The sequence below is a fragment of the Argiope bruennichi genome, chromosome 8 (genome assembly GCF_947563725.1).
Source record: "Argiope bruennichi chromosome 8, qqArgBrue1.1, whole genome shotgun sequence".
In the NCBI taxonomy this organism is placed as follows: Eukaryota; Metazoa; Arthropoda; class Arachnida; order Araneae; family Araneidae; genus Argiope; species Argiope bruennichi.
Genome location: NC_079158.1, coordinates 59,789,041 through 59,800,495, shown reverse-complemented (window position 1 = coordinate 59,800,495; position 11,455 = coordinate 59,789,041).

Here is an 11,455-nt window from a genome sequence, read left to right as displayed (position 1 = left end):
CTGTGGAGTTAATCCAAAATTTAACACAAATGTATAACTTAAGGAAAAAAGATATATCGAATTTCTTTATTTTAGCTCGTTCTATCTTTTAGATATTACACTCAACTAACAGACACAATTCCAGAAATGGTTTTTCCAGATTCAAGGCATCTAAATGCAAAACTTTAATATTTGCAAAAGATTATTAGTCATTAAACTAAAAGTGAATTCTTAATTACTGATTCTTATCTTTTCTTATACAAAGCAAAGAAAAATATAATATTAATATCGTCAAAAAATTTCGAACTCGAAATATAGATAATCTCCTTGTTTCAAAGCTTTATGAGTAAGAAAAACAATTTTAGAATCGTGTCTGTCTGTGACTCGATAGCTCAAAAGCGCTTTGAGCTAAACAGATGAAAGTTGGTGTAGGGAATTACGACTAATTTTGTAGATTTCAATCAAATTTTGAGAAAAACTCATTCAGAAGAAGTCTGTCTGTCTGCCTGCCTGTTCGAGTATAAGTGAATACGACAACTACAAAAAGAAATAATATAAATAGATAATATTTGTACACAGGTTTAGTATCTAAAATATATATTCTTATCAAATTTTGAACTAAATCTGTCAAAGCATTGACCGTCTGTCCGTCTATCCGTTCGCATGCATTTAGACGCAATAACTCATAAATGGAATGACTTAAATCATTGTCATTCGATATGTCATCTTGAGACTATAGTTGTACTTAAGTGGCAAATTTCGGTTTCAGTTTCTCGGAAAAATAGTCCAAAATACATATTTGATTTTCTTATGTTTGTGTAAAAATTGCATTCTAGCGATTAATCGCAACTATTGCATGCATTCTAGCGATTAATCGCAAATATTGCATGCATTTTAGCGATTAATCGCAAATATTGCATGCATTCTAGCGACAAATCGTAAATATTGCATGCATTTTAGCGATTAATCGCAAATATTGCATGCATTTTAGCGATTAATCGCAAATATTGCATGCATTCTAGCGATAAATCGTAAATATTGCATGCATTCTAGCGATAAATCGTAAATATTGCATGCATTTTAGCGATTAATCGCAAATATTGCATGCAAATATACTCCTTCGTGCTTATTGTTCACTAATGCACACAAGTATATTTATTACAGAGTATACAAGAAAGTTTCCCGGAGATTACTTCAGCTCGTTAAAATAGTTTTATCTCTACAGAAAATGTACAAAAACTAAATAGTCATTTGATTCCGTAAAAAATAAAAGAATCTGATAGAGTTTATGTAAGAACTATCCTTGAAAATTCAAATGGCATAGAAGGTATTAGAGAAATTGTTCACATTGGGTTTTTCGACCTTTTTTTAGACTATTTACACGTTCCAAACTTATTGTTTTTAGATGCAGTAAATTTTATGCAATAGTTCCAAATCATCGGAGAAAGATATTTTCTGTTTAAAGCTTTATGTTTAGTTTTCTACATCAAAATATCCTGATGACTGAGCTGGGAAATTGTCCGTAAAAAATAGTAGCTATTAAAATAATGACTACAAGCGTGAAGTCCAATACTTAAGCTCGTTTTTTCCATCTAAATTGTTACTTCTAAATTTTTTTTCTGCCAATTACAACAAATGGGTTGAAACTTCAACTATTTGAATAAGTTGAAAACTAATTCCCAGTTCTTAAATCGTAACGGCTTTCCGTTTTACAAAAATATATCTAATGTTCTTAAATATTAAAAAAAAAAAGAGAGAAACTATTCAACTATTCCAGGAAAATTGTTCGGAAAAAATGTGAAATGTTTAAAAATTATAATTAAGTCACGTTCGGTAAAGTAGGCGTATTGTAATGATAGTTTTGTTCCATTTTATATAAAAAAAATATAAAAATAAAAGGATTACAAGTTATAGATTTATGGATAGTTACACTGGCTAATTGATAGTTTAATGTTGATAATCAACCTTGTCTGGACAGAAATCGAACACTAAAACTGATGAAAATACAAAAGAAGAGTGATTTCACGAGGGGACAAAGGGCAAATTCAGACACGAAAGAAACTAAATTGCTAATGACCACTAAATGCCCGAGTTTTGTATCATTAATAAAAATATGGAGATTTGGAAAAAAGCAAAATAATTCCATCAAGAACACAGATTATTATTACAGAAATCGTCCGGTGGGTGTACAAGGGGAAAAAGTCCAAGTTGGTTAATGGGCAACGGCGCTTTATTTCACAAGGAAACAAGAAGGACAGTTAATAAAACATGGCTATATAATAAATTGAAATCTTTCTCTGGAGAAATCAACATCAGGCAAAAAGGAAATCGTAAATTAAAGAACAGCAGCAGCACAATAGTGCTCGACGCACCCGTTGGAAATGCAATGACACTTCAAAAACAGAACTGTTGTCTCATTCGAGGCGTTTCGTCTTTCATAGTCTCTTAATGGGTTATGGAATTTTCTATAAAGATCGCTAGATCTTGGCTCCTGATAGAATTTGGTAGCTCCAAGCCAAATGGTCTGTACTGTAAAGCACCAACTCACACAAAAATTTATCTTTATTAATAGATATAAAAGACTTTTTAATATCTCAATAGATTTTTGAAACGGAATGTATGCTTAGAAACAAGCATTAATACTAGCGTTTATTCATGAGACCTGGTCGGATTTATCTATATACGGTTGATTTAGTTTACACTTTTTTTCGAACTTTGATTAAATTTGGCGCACGGGTTCTTCAAGGCAAAAGGAAGCTCTTTGCCAACTTTTAAAATATGAGAAAATAATTAAAATATTAATTCGCACTCACAGTATTTTGTAGAAGACTGATGCCATTAAATTCATATTCTTCAATCTTATTAAATGAATAGGCAAAATTTTAAATAAATGCAATCAATATTCATAGCTTAAAATGCATCCAATATTGATAGTTTAACAGACAGGAAAGCCAGGACATAGATTGTTATCTAAGGGACCAAGTTGGTCTTCAAAGACGGCTACATTATGATAAAACTAATATCCGCAGCATATCTACCTAATAAGATTTGTAATCCAATACGCATCGCTGTTAAAACCTTAGCAACAATTATTTTATTACTTCAAATTATTGTTTGGTAATAAGATTCAATTCTTTCATTATATTTGTAATCCATTCAATAGCTAATCAATTTTAATCAGATCTTGAAATTCATCTAATTTATTAATATCATATTATTTTAATTCCAAAATCATCAAGTTTCACTAGCATTTTAGACTATGTCTAATCTTTATATTCATCTTTTAGTATCTTATCTTTAATTCTGAACAAAAAGAAATGCGTGTTTATGTGTGTGCACTCATGCGAGTGTGTGTTGGAGTTCTGTAAGCAAAATTGTTCGACTTAGAGCTTTCAAATTTGACACATATAGTGGTTCAAACAATTGAGAATACACCTTACTTTTACTTGATAAATCCGACTTTCAATAAATATAACACATTACCGAAAACTGCAAACATGTTTTTATTTTTACACAAAACAAATGGTTCAATTTAAAGTAAAAACAAAGAACAATCAAAGAAAAACATCTAAATTGAAAAGTTTCAGAAGCATTTTAAATAAACATGCGCAGACTTTTGCCTCAAAAAAATTGAGAATACACCAATGAATTTTTTGTAATATCTGGCATAGAAAGAAAGTCTCAATATTTAGCTGCATGTCTTTTGGCTTTTATAATGACCTTTAAACGTCGTGGTACCGATTCGGTCAATTTTTGGTGGTATCTGAAGACATTTTATCCCATTTTTCTTGCAACGTTTGTTTTTAAATGTGTTTTATTTCCAATTTTGCAGTTTTAAACCACTATTTCGAGTGTGACCCACGAATATTCAATGTCATTGATGTCGGCGAACTGTGGTAGTACTAGTAGTAGAACTACTGTTTACAATGAAAAAGGCGCCGCATGTTCACCTTACGTGCATTCTGCTTGGAGTCGTTGTCCTGCTGCAAAAGGAAATTTTCATCTAAGCCCAAATTTTTATCACTTTCCTTTAGACTGATTATCCAATTTGCTGAAAAAATTTCTCTAATCATATACAGAAGTGTAAGTGCTAAAATTGTATGAAATATGATTAGAAAAACTGGATATAAAAGTCGAAATGTTAGGAAAAAACCGTTCATCAGCTTTCCAATTCAGAAAAAGCATTTGGAGTTTGCAAAAACTCATCAATTGAAAACCAATGAGTTTTGGAAGAGAATTATATTTAGTAAGGAAAGAAAACTCAACATTTTTGGCAGTGACAGCCATCGCACCGTAAGGAGAAGGCCTAATATTGCTTTGGATCCAAAAAATTTAAGTCCTATAGTTAAATATGGTGGTGATTCCGTCATGATTTGGAGTTCTGTGGCTTCATCCGGGATAGGAAATTTAGTTCTTATAGATGGCATTATAAACCATATGGTTTACTTGGAATATACTTCGCAGCAATCTAAAGGAAAGTGCTAAAAATGAGCTTAAATGGAAATTTCCTTTTCCAGCAGGACAACGACTCCAAACAGAATGCAAGTAACGTCAAAATGTGTCTTTTTCATTGTAAACGGCAGTTTTACACACTACCACAATCCGCCAACATCAATGCCATTGAATATCTGTGGGCCACACACGAAATAGTGGTTCAAAAATACAAAATTGGGAACAAAATCCATTTAAAAACATTGTTGAAAGAAGAGTAGGGTAAAATGTCTTCAGATACCACCAAAAATTGGTCGAATCGGTACCACGACGTTCAGAGGCTATCATAAAAACCAAAAGACTAACTAAACATTGAGACTTTTTTTTTTATGCGAGATATTACAAAAATTTCATTGGTGTATTCTCAATTTCTTTTAGGCAAAAGTCAACGCATGTTTATTTAAAATGCTTCTGAAACTCTTTAATTTAATTTTTCTTTGAGAGTTCTTTGTTTTTACTTTAAATTACACTATTTGTTTTGTGTAAAAATAAAAACGTGTTTGCAGTTTTCGGTAATGTGATATTTATATTGAAAGTCGGATTTATCAAGTAAAAATAAAGTGTACTCTCAATTGTTTGAGTCACTGTATATATTTTAAGAGTGGAAATGTGCACCTGGGAGCTATTTTTAAAAATTTAATTAAAATTATAAAATTAAGCAAAATTTTAGAGTCTTTCTGCAATAACTTCCGAAAATATTAGTATTCAAAAATTATTTCTGTATTATCTTAAAATTAAAAATATATATATCTTCTCAATGGCATCAACATTTTTTGGCTGTATAAATAATTTTCTACGTTTAATTTATTTAAAAATATATATATTTTTAAATATACTTTCTAACAAGAATACAAAGATAAGATACTTTGCCCTAAACGAATAAGAAACGTATCACGAAAAATAATACAAAAGGAAAAAAACTCTTAAGAATTCTAGAAAAATACCGAAGTTGATAAAAGTCAGAATGAAAGCCGCAGATGCATTTTTCGTTTTAATTTTACAATCCAAATTACTATCCTGTTCTCAACATATACCGTTATTCCTAAATCAGATGTCAGAAAAGCAAATGAAACAATCACAAAACAAATTGGAAACAATCGGAAAGAATTAAATTTCTGTTTAAAATAACATTAACATGAAGAAAAATGCTAAATTTTAAATTTTTTGTGTTAGAAATTAGGCAACGTTTTTAAAATGAATCTATTTTTTATGAATTTCAGGAGATCTGACAAAAAATAACGGAAATACATTGTAAAATGAATAGAACGGCTAAAATCTTCTTAGTGTAAAGTATATTTCCATCAAAATTTGAAGATTAAAAGAAATTTTACCGAAAAATCCATTAAGACAGAGTTATATAAAATGTTTAATTAAAACAACCATTAATTCCGGCCAAAAATTGGGTTGCCAAAAGTGACTATTACATACATAAAATTTTCACAATTCATTTTTTCAATAGCTCAACATCGTTAAGTGTATTAAACGTTCTTGTACGACAAACGTCATTTCAAAAGACCAATCATCGCAGCCGAAAGCTTTAATAAAATTAGAGCACAATATAAGCAAAGCATAACAGAAGATAAGCAACGATCACAATTGACACATGCGCGGTGACTAGTTTTGTCTTGCGACTGTAATGTCGCATGATTGGATTTTATTAGTTTCCAAAATCAATTTTCAGTATTTTGTAAAATATTTTCTTTTATGGTTGTTATTTTTAATGATATTTAATTTGCACTTTTTAAATTAGATTAAAAATGTTAGTCACTGGAATCCTTTAAATCTCCATTCTTTTCCTCGTGATATGTATTGTTTTAATTACTTAAAATGACAAAAAAAAATTATAAAGTAATTTTTATATTTTATTTTTTTAATTTATTGTTATGTAAAAAAACATAATCGTTATAATTTTTTTTTTTAATTATTCCAGTTTTTTTTTTTTTTTTTTTTTTTTTTGCTGAGAAATTACAACATTTAAATCAATATAAAGTTTGTTCTAGTATAATCATTTATTCGAAAAAAAAATTAAGTATATTTTAGAGATCACAGATCAACTCAAATATATTTTTAAATATACGAAATAAAATATTATCAGTAAGCAATACTTGATATCGTTTGACCGTGTCTAATGAGCTCCTGAAGATACAATCAACAGGTGTTTAAATAAAAAAAAGGGATGATATTGTAAGATAAATCTTGTCTGTGAATGGATGATAAAATTCGATTTCGTTTGGTGAACTATAATTCATTAATATAGAAAACGACTTTTGTTCTCAATAATTGACAAATTTTAAATAATCGTTTGATTTAGAAATAGATATAAAGATTTTTTTTTGTTTTAAAGTATCAGTCGCATAAAACTCTCTTCAATCGCATTTTATTCAATAATACATAAAGTTAATGCAAAAAAAATTTTAATTCTTAAAAATTCCTTTTTATATCATCTTATAACTTTAAACGAACAATTCTTGCATATATAAATTTATTTCGGATATCTCGGAAATGGCTCTAATGATTTGGGTCAAATTTTAAGGTTTGGCTTTTTAAATTTTTCTATGTAGGTATCTTTCTTAAAAAATGCGATTTAACACACACACACACACACACACACACAAAGAAAAAACATTTTTTTAATAACTATTAGAGCCCTTTCTATCTTCTCTCATGCTGACCATGGCGTGTAGCGTCACCTCGTAAATTTTTATGGTACTTGCATTTTTGCCATAGGATGATAACCTTCTGTGACCTCAAAAAATTTTGAGATGGCACTGTATGACATCCGAATACGAATACGTTCCACTCACACCCAATAGCAACAATGCAATTATTATGTTTACCAATTCGAATAACATTTAAAACTAAGTGCATTCATGTTTTTTTTTTATTATTATTTATTTAAACGACCAATTCATGTGTAGGTAAGACTGAAAAGTATTCATAGGTAATCAGTATGTGATTCGTATCTAAATATTTTCTCCGAAAAAACACGATTTTATAAAATAAATTTAAAAGAACTGCCGAGCTTAGCTTAGTCTCCCATGTACTCAATACAAAACAAGGTGCAAAACATAAAATGAAGTTCCTTTACAAGATATTATGGTCACATAACAGATACAATTGTGCTTTTCATATAGCATATGCACAGTGATATAGGCTGCGTTGTGACGTCATTTTCCCCTTTCTTGGCTTCCAAAATTAAATAAACGATACATTCCCTCGAATCTGGACAGCATTAATATAATTCATTGGTACCTTTTCTATTCTGTTAACAAGCAATCATGCAACAAAGTGGAATTCATTGAATATAACAAAAAAAATTATTATAAAATTGCCCCATTCAAAGAGTTCTGTATTGCTTGCTTATTAAAATTAATTGATTATTTATTAAAATCATTATTTTAAAAATTGTTATTAGGGATATTTTATTTATCAAAATCAGTTACCGTTTACCTATATATTATTTACTTTAATTATTAAATATTAAAATTCGGTCTTTGCTTTCATTTTTAGTTTTAAAAATGTCATCTTTCCAAAGCTGAATTTCTTTTTAGACTCATTTATTTAATTCGATTCTTTTGGTTAAATTGAATTTTTCTTATATTCCCGTCAGCTTCAAATTTCTATTATATTTTCTATTTAATTTTATAAAAGTTACTTTTCTAAAAAGAAGTTGATTATAATATCAATGCTTTTTCTTAAAAAATTGTCTATTTAAACAATTCTACAACAATAATATTAAATATTTGTTTTTAGAAATTTATATTAACGTTCGTTTAATATCAGCAACAATTAGATTGTTTACTCAGAATATAGGCTGTTCTGGCTTTAAACTGTTTGTATGGAATGTATTCATTTGAAATGTCACGTTGTTACTTGATAAAACTAAAAAATACAAATTAAATGGAATGTATCTTCTAGGAAATTACCGCACGTGAAAGTTTAAAAGTATATGCGTTACAAAATTAAAGCAAATATGAAACTCTTGTTATTAATCCAATATAAACAATATTTTAATCTTGATTTTAACATTGGCAAAAGCTTACGATTAAATGGTTTGATGTAATAAAGAAATTATTTTTCATTTCATCACACTAATAAAAAAATTGTTACTGAGTGCGCATCAAATAAATTTTTTTAAGCCTTAAGATTAGAAAATTGTATAAAAATGAAATTTGTATATTTAAAAAAGAAATGATGAAAGATTTCTGATTTAAAATTTTCAGAAGATATACTGAAAAATACCAAACATTTGCTTAATTTCTAATTAACTTTTAGAAAATCAGAAGCTGATAGTGACTTTCCTCCTCTTTTTTAAGAGCACCAAATTTCATCAAGCTAGGACAGAAACTGCAGATTTGTATAAAAGAACAACAAACATTCATCTTTATAGAATACAATATAAATAAAGCTCAAATGCCATTCTCCATTATTATTGTTCTACCAAACTGTCGAACTAAAAATACTTTCGTTTCAGACGATTTCCTTATAATGCAAAATGCAACTCCATACAAACATCTTCGAATCAATATAAATACTTAAGAATCGTTTAGTTTAAAAATGTTTTACTTTAATCCTTGATACTTAAAAAAAAAAAAAAAATCGCTTAGAATTCCGATAAGCGAAAGTTGCTTCTACAAAATCGCTTGGTTCCAAACCTTTTTTCCTTCTTACTGTTTAGAATTTTCCCCTTGGAATTTGAAGTATTAAGATAAATATTAAGTGTTTCTCTCTCCAAATCGTCTTTATCTTATACTTAGTGATACGACGTCAGGAATTTTTATGACGGTGAACCAGTTTGAAGCAGTTTAAAAATGGAGTAAAAATCAAAAACTTCGCTTTACTGTTTAAAAGTCAAGCTGTATGAGTAAAAATTTTAGTAGGATCGTGGTTATATAAATTTAGAATTGAATTTTTATTTTGCAGATAAAAATAATCTATTTTTATGTTTAATTGTTTGGATTTGTTTGTTTATGTGCTTATCATTACGTTATGATAAAAAAAAAGCGTGTTTATAAAATTTTTCTATTATAACAAGTGTTCGATTTTCATAAAGAAATATAATCTTAAAGAATTGTAATTCTGCATTGTAATTTAAACTTGTAATTCAGCAAGATTTCTATATATTAAAACAGTTTTAAAATTTAACTTTAGTCTGCACTCGCAGAAATTTGTAGTAGATTGATTCCCTTAATTTTTCGGTCATATAAAATTGGAAGGAATGTAAGATAAATACATTCCATAGTAATAGTCTAAAAGCCAAGAAAGCTTTAATCATCTTTCTTTAAAGTCTTTAGCATCTTGTTCACCGGAAGTCAATTCTGGTGAACAAGATGATCGCCACAGACGGCTAGAATTCTATGCACTAATAATGTGTATTAGTGAAATGCTTGCCTCTTTTTTCTTGAACATTTTTACCTGTGTAAATTATTTCCTCCTATTTACATTTTCCCTCCATTAATTCCACTAATTTCTTGAAAAGTATAAAAGAAGAAGAATACCATATTCATCATTGGACAAAAAATATTTTGTGACATTTACATTTATTTTTATTAAGGATAAGATTATTTTGTATGTAATTTACTGCAATTCGTTTATAACCATGGAATAAAAACACACATTGTTAAAATATCTTTATTTTATTATTAGTTTTTAAATAAAAGATCTATTATAATTTTTATTTAAACTTAGAATTGAATTCATTGGAATACTTTGTATGAGAGTAGAAGAAATATCCTACAATGTTTACATCTACTCTTGATAAGCAGACGATTTATTCCATACGGAATTCTATTTTCTGAATTAATTCTCTTTTCAACTTTAAATTTGAACTTGACTGCATACTTTCGAAATCATTGACATTTATTTAGATTAAGATTATGTTTACTTAAATGCTTCTTTCTTATCTGTTTTCATTTAGAATTCAGTTTATGCATTGAAAGAAGAAATAGAATGACAGCAGACAATTTGATTCGAGCATATCTGAGTGTTCCGAGCCGATTCTACTTTCATCCTTTAAATAAGAATTAATGACTTGGACCTAATGTTTGATATTAGCAAATAAATTATGCTTATAAATGTTTTATCGCTCATAATATCGTAAAGTTTTGCATTGTTCTAATTAAAATGTAATAAAACAATACTTATCATTATAAAACAGCAGCGACATGCATTTAAACAAATATTAGGACAGAGCAAACGATTTTTTTTTCTTGTCCAATGACATTTAAGCTAGTAAAAATATTTTTTCACTCCGGCTAGTAAAAATATTTTTTTCCTGCAAAATTCTGTGTTCTTAATAAATTTTCCTTCTTCTTACTATATATATATTTTTTTCCCTTTTGTATTCGGATAGGTAAGACAAATTAAAAAATATTATTAGTTTTTTTATGTTTATTGTTGAATATCTTATTTTTAAAATAACATTAAAAAAGAGTAACATTCAACAACGATTGAGTTATTCTATCAAAGCAAAACGATTTTTTTCTGTGTCCCGAGAGATGGTTCTTTTTAAGGCACAAAATCAAAAAAAAATTCTTGCAAATTTCTGTGTTCTTAATTAATTTTCTTTCTTCTTAATGTAATTCTCTTTCCACATTTATATTCGGATTAATAAAGCAAATTAAAAAGTGTTATTTAATAATAAACATAAAAAAACCAATATCTTCTTTTTAAAATAACATAGAAAAAAAGTAACATTCAACAACTGTTGAATTATTCTAACAAAATAAACGATTTTTTTTTTCTATCTCCTTTTTTTTTATGACACGAGAGCCAATATTAAACAAACTGCTCGATGGAACATCTATTAACAATACACAGGGTAAGCATAAAAATGATATATTCTACTGGCACGGAAAAATACTCAAAAGACATCATAATGGCGTGAACAAGTATTCATACAAGTAGATATTTGCAGTTTCCCCCAGCTTGTTGCTTTTACTGACCGATAACACCGATACCGGCAAGTTGGCACAGAGGTTGATGA